At 38.1% G+C, this 11,896-nt stretch overlaps 1 long non-coding RNA gene across 1 annotated transcript; it reads right to left on the reverse strand.

The window, feature by feature from the left end:
• Nucleotides 1-5,732: 5,732 nt before the first annotated feature.
• Nucleotides 5,733-11,617, reverse strand: LOC144333794 (uncharacterized). Its single transcript, XR_013402851.1, has 2 exons — nucleotides 11,299-11,617; nucleotides 5,733-10,209 (listed from the first exon to the last, which is right to left on the reverse strand). It is a non-coding gene; the product is annotated as an uncharacterized LOC144333794 (long non-coding RNA).
• Nucleotides 11,618-11,896: the final 279 nt, after the last annotated feature.

Below are 11,896 nucleotides of genomic sequence, written 5' to 3' on the forward strand. Positions count from 1 at the left end.
AAAAAATGTTCAGGGCAGCCAGAGAGAAAGGTCGGGTTACCCACAAAGGGAAGCCCACCAGACTAACAGCATATCTCTTGGCAGAAACTCGACAAGCCAGAAGAGAGTGGGGGCCAATATTCAACATTCTTAAAGAAAAGAATTTTCAACCCAGAATTTCATATGCAGCCAAACTAAGTTTCATAAGTGAAGGAGAAATGAAATCCTTTACAGATAAGCAAATGCGGAGAGATTTTGTCACCACAAGGCCTGCCCTACAAGAGATCCGGAAGGAAGCACTAAACATGGAAAGGAACAACCAGTACCAGCCATTGCAAAAACCTGCCAAAATGTAAACACCATTGATGCTAGGAAGAAACTGCATTAACTAACAAGCAAAATAACCAGCTAACATCACAATGGCAGAATCAAGTTCACACATAACAATATTAACCTTAAATGTAAATGGACTAAATGGTCCAATTAAAAGACACAGACTGGCAAATTGGATAAAGAGTCAAGACCCATCAGTTTTCTGTATTCAGGAGACCCATCTCACATGCAGAGACACACATAGGCTCAAAATAAAGGGATGGAGGAAGATCTGCCAAGCAAATGGAAAACAAAAAAAGGCAGGGGTTGCAATACTAGTCTCTGAAAAAACAGACTTTAAACCAACAAAGATCAAAAGAGACAAAGAAGGCCATTACATAATGGTAAAGGTATCAATTCAACAAGAAAAGCTAACTATCCTAAATGTATATGCACCTAATACAGGAGCACCCAGATTCATAAAGCAAGTCTTTAGAGACTTACAAAGAGACTAAGACTCCCACACAATAATAAGGGGAAACTTTAACACCCCACTGTCAACATTAGATAGATCAATGAGACAGAAAGTTAACAAGGATATCCAGGAATTGAACTCAACTCTGCACCAAGCGGACCTAATAGACATCTACAGAACTCTTCACCCCAAAGCAACAGAATATACACTCTTCTCAGCACCACACTAAAACTGACCACATAGTTGGAAGTAAAGCACTCCTCAGCAAATGTAAAAGAACAGAAATTATAACAAACTCTCTCTCAGACCACAGTGCAATCAAACTAGAACTCAGGACTAAGAAATTCAATCAAAACTGCTCAACTACATGGAAACTGAACAACCTGCTACTGAAAGACTACTGGGTATATAATGAAATGAAGGCAGAAATAAAGATGTTCTTTGAAACCAATGAGAACAAAGATACAACATACCAGAATCTCTGGGACACATTTAAAGCAGTGTGTAGAGGGAAATGTATAGCACTAAATGCCCACAAGAGAAAGCTGGAAAGATCTAAAATTGACACCCTAACATCAGAATTGAAAGAACTAGAGAAGCAAGAGCAAACACATTCAAAAGCTAGCAGAAGGCAAGAAATAACTAAGATCGGAGCAGAACTGAAGGAGATAGAGACACAAAAAACCCTCCAAAAAATCAATGAATCCAGGAGCTGGTTTTTTGAAAAGATCAACAAAATTGATAGACCGCTAGCAAGACTAATGAATAAAAGAGAGAAGAATCAAATGATGCAATAAAAAATGATAAAGGGGATATCACCACCGACCCCACAGAAATACAAACTACCATCAGAGAATACTATAAACACCTCTATGCAAATAAACTAGAAAACCTAGAAGAAATCGATAAATTCCTGGACACATATACTCTCCCAAGACTAAACCAGGAAGAAGTTGAATCCCTGAATAGACCAACAGCAGGCTCTGAAATTGAGGCAATAATTAATAGCCTACCAACCAAAAAAAGTCCAGGACCAGATGGATTCACAGCTGAATTCTACCAGAGGTACAAGGAGGAGTTGGTACCATTCCTTCTGAAACTATTCCAATCAATAGAAAAAGAGGGAATCCTTCCTAACTCATTTTATGAGGCCAACATCATCCTGATACCAAAGCCCGGCAGAGACACAACAAAAAAAGAGAATTTTCGACCAATATCCCTGATGAATATCGATGCAAAAATCCTCAATAAAATACTGGCAAACCGAATCCAGCAGTACATCAAAAAGCTTATCCACCATGATCAAGTGGGCTTCATCCCTGGGATGCAAGGGTGGTTCAACATATGCAAATCAATAAACATAATCCAGCATATAAACAGAATCAAAGACAGAAACCACATGATTATCTCAATAGATGCAGAAAAGGTCTTTGACAAAATTCAACAGCCCTTCATGCTAAAAACTCTCAATAAATTCGGTATTGATGGAACGTATCTCAAAATAATAAGAGCTATTTATGACAAACCCATAGCCAATATCATACTGAATGGGCAAAAACTGGAAGCATTCCTTTGAAAACTGGCACAAGACAGGGATGCCCTTTCTCACCACTCCTATTCAACATAGTGTTGGACGTTCTGGCCAGGGCAATCAGGCAAGAGAAAGAAATAAAGGGTATTCAATTAGGAAAAGAAGAAGTCAAAGTGTCCCTGTTTGCAGATGACATGATGGTTTATTTAGAAAACCCCAATGTCTCAGCCCAAAATCTTAAGCTGATAAGCAACTTCAGCAAAGTCTCAGGATACAAAATCAATGTGCAAAAATCACAAGCATTCTTATACACTAATAACAGACAAACAGAGAGGCAAATCATGAATGAACTCCCATTCACAATAGCTTCAAAGAGAATAAAATACCTAGGAAACCAACTTACAGGGATGTGAAGGACCTCTTCAAGGAGAACTACAAACCACTGCTCAATGAAATAAAAGAGGACATAAACAAATGGAAGAACATTACATGCTCATGGATAGGAAGAATCAATATCGTGAAAATGGCCATGCTGCCCAAGGTAATTTATAGATTCAATGCCATCCCCATTAAGCTACCAATGACTTTCTTCACAGAATTGGAAAAAACTACTTTAAAGTTCATATGGAACCAAAAAAGAGCCTGCATTGCCAAGACAATCCTAAGTCAAAAGAACAAAGCTGGAGGCATCATGCTACCTGACTTCAAACTATACTACAAGGCTACAGTAACCAAAACAGCTTGGTACTTGTACCAAAACAGATATATAGACCAATGGAACAGAACATAGCCCTCAGAAATAATACCACACATCTACAACCATCTGATCTTTGACAAACCTGACAAAAACAAGAAATGGGGAAAGGATTCCCTATTTAATAAATGGTCCTGGGAAAATTGGCTAGCCATAAGTGGAAAGCTGAAACTGGATTCCTTCCTTACTCCTTATATTAAAATTAATTCAAGATGGATTAGAGACTTAAATGTTAGACCTAAAACCAGAAAAACCCTAGAGGAAAACCTAGGCATTACCATTCAGGACATAGGCATGGGCAAGGACTTCATGTCTAAAACACCAAAAGCAATGGCAACAAAAGCCAAAATTGACAAATGGGATCTAATTAAACTAAAGAACTTCTGCACAGCAAAAGAAACTACCATTAGAGTGAACAGGCAACCTACAGAATGGGAGAAAATTTTTGCAATCTACTCATCTGACAAAGGGCTAATATCCAGAACCTACAAAGAACTCAAACAAATTTACAAGAAAAAACCAAACAACCCCATCAAAAAGTGGGCAAAGGATATGAACAGACATTTCTCAAAAGAAGACATTCATACAGCCAACAGACACATGAAAAAACGCTCATCATCACTGGCCATCAGAGAAATGCAAATCAAAACCACAATGAGATACCATCTCACACCAGTTACAATGGCAATCATTAAAAAGTCAGGAAACAACAGGTGCTGGAGAGGATGTGGAGAAATAGGAACACTTTTACACTGTTGGTGGGACTGTAAACTAGTTCAACCATTGTGGAAAGCAGTGTGGTGATTCCTCAAGGATCTAGAACTAGAAATACCATTTGACCCAGCTATCCCATTACTGGGTATATACCCAAAGGATTATAAATCATGCTGCTATAAAGACACATGCACATGTATGTTTATTGTGGCACTATTCCCAATAGCAAAAACTTGGAATCAACTCAAATGTCCATCAATGACAGATTGCATTAAGAAAATGTGGCACATATACACCATGGAATACTATGCAGCCATAAAAAGGATGAGTTCATGTCCTTTGTAGGGACATGGATGCAGCTGGAAACCATCATTCTCAGCAAACTGTCGCAAGAACAGAAAACCAAACACTGCATGTTCTCACTCATAGGTGGGAAATGAACAACGAGATCACTTGGACACAGGAAGGGAAACATCACATACTGGGGCCTGTTGTGGGGGGGGCGGGTAAGGGGGAGGGATAGCATTAGGAGATATACCTAATGTAAATGACGAGTTAATGGGTGCAGCACACCAACATGTAACAAACCTGCATATTGTGCACATGTACCCTAGAACATAAAGTATATATAAAAAACAAGACTCCATTTCCAAATACAATTATGTTCTGAGGTACCAGGGGTTCAGTGTATGAGTTTTGGGTGGCCACAATTTAGCCCATGATACCTACTTAACACAGAGTTGAAGAGATTGAGTGACATGCCCCAAATAAAGTAGTGTCCCCTTATTTAACACCTTATAAAATATCTTACAGCCCTATGGTTCTCCCTGATCTTCTGCCCCTTATACCTTACATAATGGAATGGGCAGGTATCACTGCCAGGAAATCAAGAATTAGGATCCAGAGTTTCTGTGCTCTGTTTGCTACTCCACGTGATCTACCACAATTGGGAATCTAACTCATTCTATTCTGCTAAATCATTGCCAGTGCTCACAAATGCACATTGCAGTGGACAGTTTAATAATATTTTTGTTAACTGATGTTATCAATGACCACAAAATGACAAAATTAACGACAAAAAATAACCTGGAGTACACTCTTGGTGAAGCAATAACACAGGGTACAAAAGAATACAGAATACACAGATCTGGGTCTCTGGGATAAAGACTAGATCCTAAAAATTGTAACTGATCAGAAAAATACAGAGCTGTATGGTCCCAAGTGGGAAATATTTCATACAATGGTGATCTGATAAGCTTCATTTTTTTTTTCATGTGTTATGATGTGATTGTTAAACACTAGATACACATTGCTGGATATTGATTTTCCTTGTCTCCTGACAAATCCACATGGATAAAAAACTAGCTGGAGGAGATTGGGGAGAGAAAAGAATCTGATTTTAAATTGAAAGTGGTTTTGCCTGAAAACAGTATGCTGTAAACTTGACTTTAGATTCTCACTCCACTCCTTCCTATATTGTGTGCTATGCAAGTGCTTTTATTTCACTGTTCCTCATTTTTTTCTCATCTATAAAGTGGAGATAATAATTTTTTATTGCAGAAGTATTGTGAAGATTAAACAGATTTATTTTTTAAATGTAAAGCACCCTGCACAGTGCTGGTGTATAGCAGGAACTCCACAAGTGTTAGTTTCTGGTTTATTAGAGAGAAAACCTCTCCTGCTAATCAATGCATTGCTACCACTGCCAGCAAAATGGGAGAAAGACCTTCAATGCCACCCCCAAATCTATCCCTTGTGCATAAGGGAGGTGGATATTCTCTTTCAACTTCAGGATTGCTGGAGGAGGCCTCTGCATCACTGCACTGAGCCCTGCAATAATCCTGCTAGCTGATCTTTCAGGGTCCCCAGGGCACCGGAAGTTCTCAAGGGTTAATGCATGTAATGGATAAGAAAGAGAATAAATCAAATAAGAGAAAGAGAGAGAGCGCGCACTACACAGATGGGTCTTTCTTTTTTCTTTTTAACTTTTATTTTCAGTTCAGGAGTATATGTGTAAGTTTGTTACATAGGTAAACTCGTGCCATGGGGGTTTGCTGTACACATTATTTCATCACCCAAGTACTAAGCCTAGTACTCAAAAGTTATTTCTTCTGATCCTCGCCTTCCTCCCACCCTCCACCCTCAAATAGGCTCCAATGTCTGTTGCTCCCCTCTTTGTGTCTGTGTGTGCTCATCATTTAGCTCCCACTTATAAGTGAGAACATGAGGTATTTGGTTTTCTGTTCCTGTGTTCATTTACTAAGGATAGTGGCCCCCGACTCCATTCATATTTCTGCAAAGCACATGATCTGGTTCTTTTTTAAGGCAGCATAGTATTGAATGGTATATATGTATCACAATTTCTTTATCTGATCTGCCACTGATGGGCATTTAGGTTGATTCCATGTCTTTGCTATTATGAATAGTGCTGCAATAAACATATGTGTGCAAGTGTCTTTATAGTAGAAGAATTTATATTCCTTTGGGTATATACCCAGTAACGGGATTGCTGGGTTGAATGGTAGTTTTGTTTTTAGCTCTTTAAGGAATTGCCATACTGCTTTCCACAATGGTTGAAGTAATTTACACTCCCACTAATAGTGTATAAGCGTTCCCTTTTCTCCACAACCACACCAGCATCTGTTATTTTTTGACTTTTTAATAGTAGCCATTCTGACTGGTGTGAGATGGTATCTCATTGTGGTTTTGATTTTTATTTCTCTAATGATCAGTGACATTGAGCTTTTTTCATACACTTGTTGGCCACATGTATGTCTTCTTTTGAAAAGTGTCTGTTCATGTCCTTTGCCCACTTTTTAATGGGGTTGTTTTTTTCTTGTAAATTTAAATTCCTTATAGAAGCTGGATATTAGACCTTTGTCAGATGTATAGTTTGCACATATTTTCTCTCATTCTATAGATCATTGTTTACTCTGTTGACAGTTTCTTTTGCTGTGCAGAAGCTCTTACATTTCATTAGATCCCAGTTGATAAACAACTTCAGCAAAGTTTCATGATACAAAATCAATGCACAAAAATCACTGGCATTTCTATACATCAACAACAGCCAAGCTGAGAGCCAAATCAGGAATGCAATTCCATTCACAATTGCCACAAAAAGAGTAAAACCTAGGAATACGGCTAAACAGGGAGGTGAAAGATCTCCACAATGAGAATTACAAAACACTGCCCAAAGGAATCAGAGATGACACAAACAAATGGAAAAACATTCCATACTCATGGATAGGAAGAATCAGTATCATTAAAATGGCCACACTGTCCAAAGCAATTTACAGATTTACTGCTATTCCTATCAAACTATCAATGATATTCTTCACAGAACAAGAAAGAAAAACTATTTTAAAATTTATATGGAATTAAAAAAGAGCCTACATAGCCAAGGTAATTGTATGCAAAAAGAACAAAGCTGGAGGCATCACGTCAAACTATACTACAAGGCTACAGTAACCACAACTGCATGGTACTGGTACAAAAAGAGACATACAGACCAATGAAACAGAAGAGGGAGCCCAGAAATTAGCCTGCACACCTATAACTATCTGATCTTCAACAAAACTGACAAAAACAAGCAATGGGGAAAGGACTCCTTATTCAATAAATGGAGCTGGGATAACTAGCTAGCCATATGTAGAAGACTGTATATACACCATATATAAAAATCAACTCAAGATGAATTAAAGACTTAAATGTAAAACCCAAAATTATAAAAACCCTGGAAGACAACCTAGGCAATACCATTCTGGACATAGCAACTGGCAAAAATTTCATGACAAAGACACCAAAAACAACAAAAACAAAAGCAAAAACTGACAAATGGGATCTAATTAAACCTTTTTTTTTTTCTGTTTATTCTGTTTTCAAATACTCATTATAGAACATTTCACCCAATTCAAAAAGATACATAGAAGAGGGTGAGAAGAGTTGACATTTTGGTGAACATCCTTCCATGTCTTTCTCTATGCTAAAATACATAAGTGTAAATGACTTTTAAAAAAGGGTTTTATACTATGTGCTGGTTTGAAAACTGAATTTTTTTTCACTAATAACTCATCATGCCTATTCATCATATCAATGAATATAGACAGACAGTCTTTAATAGCTGCAAAATACCCCATTGTATGTTTCAGAATTTATCCAATCCCATATTGCTGAATATTTAGATACTTTCCACGTATTTGTTGTCAATTATAATAAAATATTTTGTTAAACAACTTTATATATACATTTTCTCAAACTTGTCCAGTTGTCTTTAGGATAAATTCCTAGACTAGGATTGCTTGGTCAAAGGACACTGGCTCCATAAAAGTGATTAATAATTTACGTTCCCACCTCAAGTGTTAGGGAAATCCCAAATTCCAGCTGTCTCACTTCAAATCCATGGTGATAAAATGTACACTCAACACTGGAATCCTATTATACATCTCTACATGGTTTGCTTTCCTACTCTTTTAAGATAATTCTAAATCTTTTCATTATGCCTTAACCCTACTGCACCACTTTCCCCTCTTATAAGCTCAGCTGATGTCCTGGTTTCATTCTTAAAAAAAAAAGAAAGGCATGGAGCACACCACCATTATCTGTACACCTCTAAATCAACACACCCCTCCCACCCCCACATACACACACACTGGAACCCGTTTTCTCTATCTTCCTCCTTCACTGTGGCAGAGTCCACATGGCTGGCATGGTTCGGCATCTTACTTGAACCACATTTACGCAACCACTCAAGGACTTCTTTCCTTCTCAGGAACTCACACATAAAATCTATACCAAAACTCAACAAAGATAGCCTAAAAAGAAAAAATAGGTACAGATCAATGTCATATCACTCATCCATTCTTTCAAACTCATTTATTGAACACCTACTACATACCAGGCACTAAGGGAAGAGAATGGTGAATGAGATAAACTAGGTCTCTATCCTAGAAGAATTTATAATCCAGTGGTAGTGAAAGGACACAAAGATAGATGTGTACCCGCCCCCCACCTGCTACACCCTTGTTCTGCTCTCTAATCTTTGCACATACCAGAGATTTCGTAAGTTCTGTGAGTACCTGGTTTTCTGCACGTACCAGAGATTTTGTTTTGCACATACCAGAGATTTTGTAAGTTCTGAGGCAAGGTCACAAGACGTGTTTAAGTAAGATAAACTCTTGCTGCCATAAACCTGCTCTCCCACCTCAAAGTTTGAACCAAAATATCAGAAATGGCGGGAACCAATCATAGTTAGCCAAATCGCCTTGTTCAAACACTAGCCAATCATATATCTGATTTGTATAATAACTCTATGCCCACTTTTCTTAGACTATATAACACTGCTCGGAGCTCAGTGGGGGAGCTCTCCTGCCCGTCTCGTTTCACGAGCGAGGGAGAGTTCCAGGTTCGAACCTGTAATAAAGATCCTTGCTGCTTAGCTTTGACTCTGGACTCTGGTGGTCTTCTTCGGGGAATAAACAGATATAAACTCACCAAAAACGAGATAAGCAGATTGCTTATGATGGATGCCAGATAGAAAAGAGAGACTGACTGGATAGACAGCAATGGGGTGGATTCAGAGCCCTAGAAAGGAAGGTCAGGGAATGATGTTCTGAGAGGAGATACACAAAGAAGATAGCCATTTAAAAATTCTTCAGGGAAGAACTTTCCAGGCACACACACACACACACAAAAAACAAAAAAAACAAAAAAACCCAAAAAGCAAGCCCAGAAATCACTCTGACGTTGGAGGCAAAGCCAGGCCCAGGGTGGGTGGAGAGCAGTGCACGAAAAAGGCAGGAAGGGTATAGATCATGGGTGCAATTGAGAACATGTTAAAGAATTTCAAGCAACATGCTTGAAATTTCATTTTTAAAAGATAGCTTGCGCTAACCTGTGGAAATCGAACTTTACGGAAACCCAAACAACTAGTTGGAGAATACTCTCACTTTTTATATATTAAATCACATAAAACTCCAATAATGCAATGACGGATTAAAAAAAAATCCACTTCATCTCAAAAAAACAAAACACAAAAACCAAAAAAACAAAAAACCAAAACAAAACAAAACCACTCCAAAGGTATACATCATAGAGTGTAAAGATCCCACATTCAAAGCAGAGGTGAATTACTTGTCAGGATCCCTTAGTGCTGAAACTGCATATGGAGCCCCCTTTTTTCTTCCCTTTTCTTTCTTTCTTTCTTTCTTTCTTTCTTTCTTTCTTTCTTTCTTTCTTTCTTTCTTTCTTTCTTTCTTTCTTTCTTTCTTTCTTTCTTTCTTTCTTTCCTTTCTTTCTTTCTCTTTCTCTTTCTCTTTCTTTCTTTCTCTTTCTTCTTTCTTTTCTTTCTTTCTTCTTTCTTTTCTTTCTTTCTTTTTTCTTTGTCTTCTTCCTTTCTTTTCTTTCTCTTTCTTTCTTCTTTGTTTCTTATTTTCTTTTAATATTTAGCTTTATTAAAGTTTTTTTAAGGAAAAGAAAAAAACCAGATTTGTGCTTCTGAAAAAAATTTTGGCATAGATTCTAAACAAACACACTAAAGCCATATTCTTTAATCTTCTTAGATTCATAAATGAGCTATTTCCTTAGTTAAGTACAATTAGGAATGGCTTATTTTCTCAATTTTAAGTGAGTTTCTGAAACATATCACATGACACAGAGGATGAGTGGAAATTAGAAATTGTTGCTGCTGTGATTGTTCATGAATTACGCCATCTTTAATTGTGTCTGAAATCTAAGACCACCACAAGGAATTAACATATAATTCAATCAGAGTTAAAAGGATATTACCAAAGTTAGCACTGTCAGTTTCCAGCATGCATATGGTGATAAATTAGGAAATCTTTTGTATATTTAAGATTGTCCTCTCAGAACATTTGGATATCCATGTAACACTGCCTTTAGGATAAAAATAAGATGGGGAGGGGGTCTGGAGTTGTTTGCAGATATTTTAACACACTCTTGAGCTAAATATGTAGAAAAATAAAGTTTTTACACATGTATAAATTATTCCACTCCCAGAGAGTCATTGCTCTTAGGTAGCCACAGGAGATGGCTCTTTTGCATGTAAACGCAGTTGGTTCCCTTGTATGAAAGGCTCTCTGGCTTTCTCTTTGTTTCCCCTTCAGACTGTGTGGGGGCCACTGTGTGGACATCTTGAGTCATGCATTAACTAGGCTAATTATTCCAGTGAACTAAGCCTGCTGGGCATTAAGGCTGTGGTTGGTGCTATTACTACTCTGAGATCAACGTTCTCTCCTATTTCACTACGTTCAAGGTCACTAAGGAAAAATTTTAAACCCAAAGCGGTGCCTCCAGAGCCCTGGGAATCCAGATAAGGCACTGCTTCTCCTAGTATCACCTACATCCTAGCAGCCTCTCATTACTGCAAGCAGTTTTGTGGAATTCTGTAAACCAGGCTAATTTCTCACAATGTTAATAAAACAGATATTTACCTAATGATATTTTTAGAGCAGAGGCGAAGGGACACAATTGGTATAGTAATTGTTGCAGGAGATCATAAGGTCAGATATCACATACCTTCCAGGCATTCCTGGCGCCTTTCCTTCCTCCTCCCGCATAACTCTTCCCAGCACAAAATTTCCCTTTCTCAGATGAGAAAGGAAAAGTACACACCCTCTTCGCTTCCTCCCCCACTTCTGCCTTTTCCCCACAGCTGTTCTTGTTGCATTTTCATTTCTCTATTCTGGTCCATTGATCCTAAAGGCTTTGGAGTCCTGCCCACCCAAATTGGGTATACTCTCTTCGTGGATTCAGAAGTTCCCTTTCTTCCTCCACGACCAGCTTCCAGCTATCACTACTTTTCTCACTTTCCTTTGTTGAAAACCAGCTTTACCGTGTTCATGATCATTTCTCAGATGTCTTATTTAAAAAAATAGCCCTCCCCACACTTCCTTTTTTTTTTTTTTTTTTTTTCAAGCCTGCATTCCAGCCGGCTAGGAGGAGAAAGGTCCCTGTTGAGTTGGGACTCGAGGTTTTATTCATTTTCCCTCCATTACAGGAACACTGCTCCCTCAATCCTCACTGGTAGTAGAAATTCTGCTTAGTTTCTCAAGCCTGTATTTCACTCATCTCAAGTCTTCTCTAGCTTCTCTCCTCACTCACTGAGAATGCTGTG

The sequence above is a fragment of the Macaca mulatta genome, chromosome 13, assembly GCF_049350105.2.
Source record: "Macaca mulatta isolate MMU2019108-1 chromosome 13, T2T-MMU8v2.0, whole genome shotgun sequence".
Lineage (NCBI taxonomy): Eukaryota > Metazoa > Chordata > Mammalia > Primates > Cercopithecidae > Macaca > Macaca mulatta.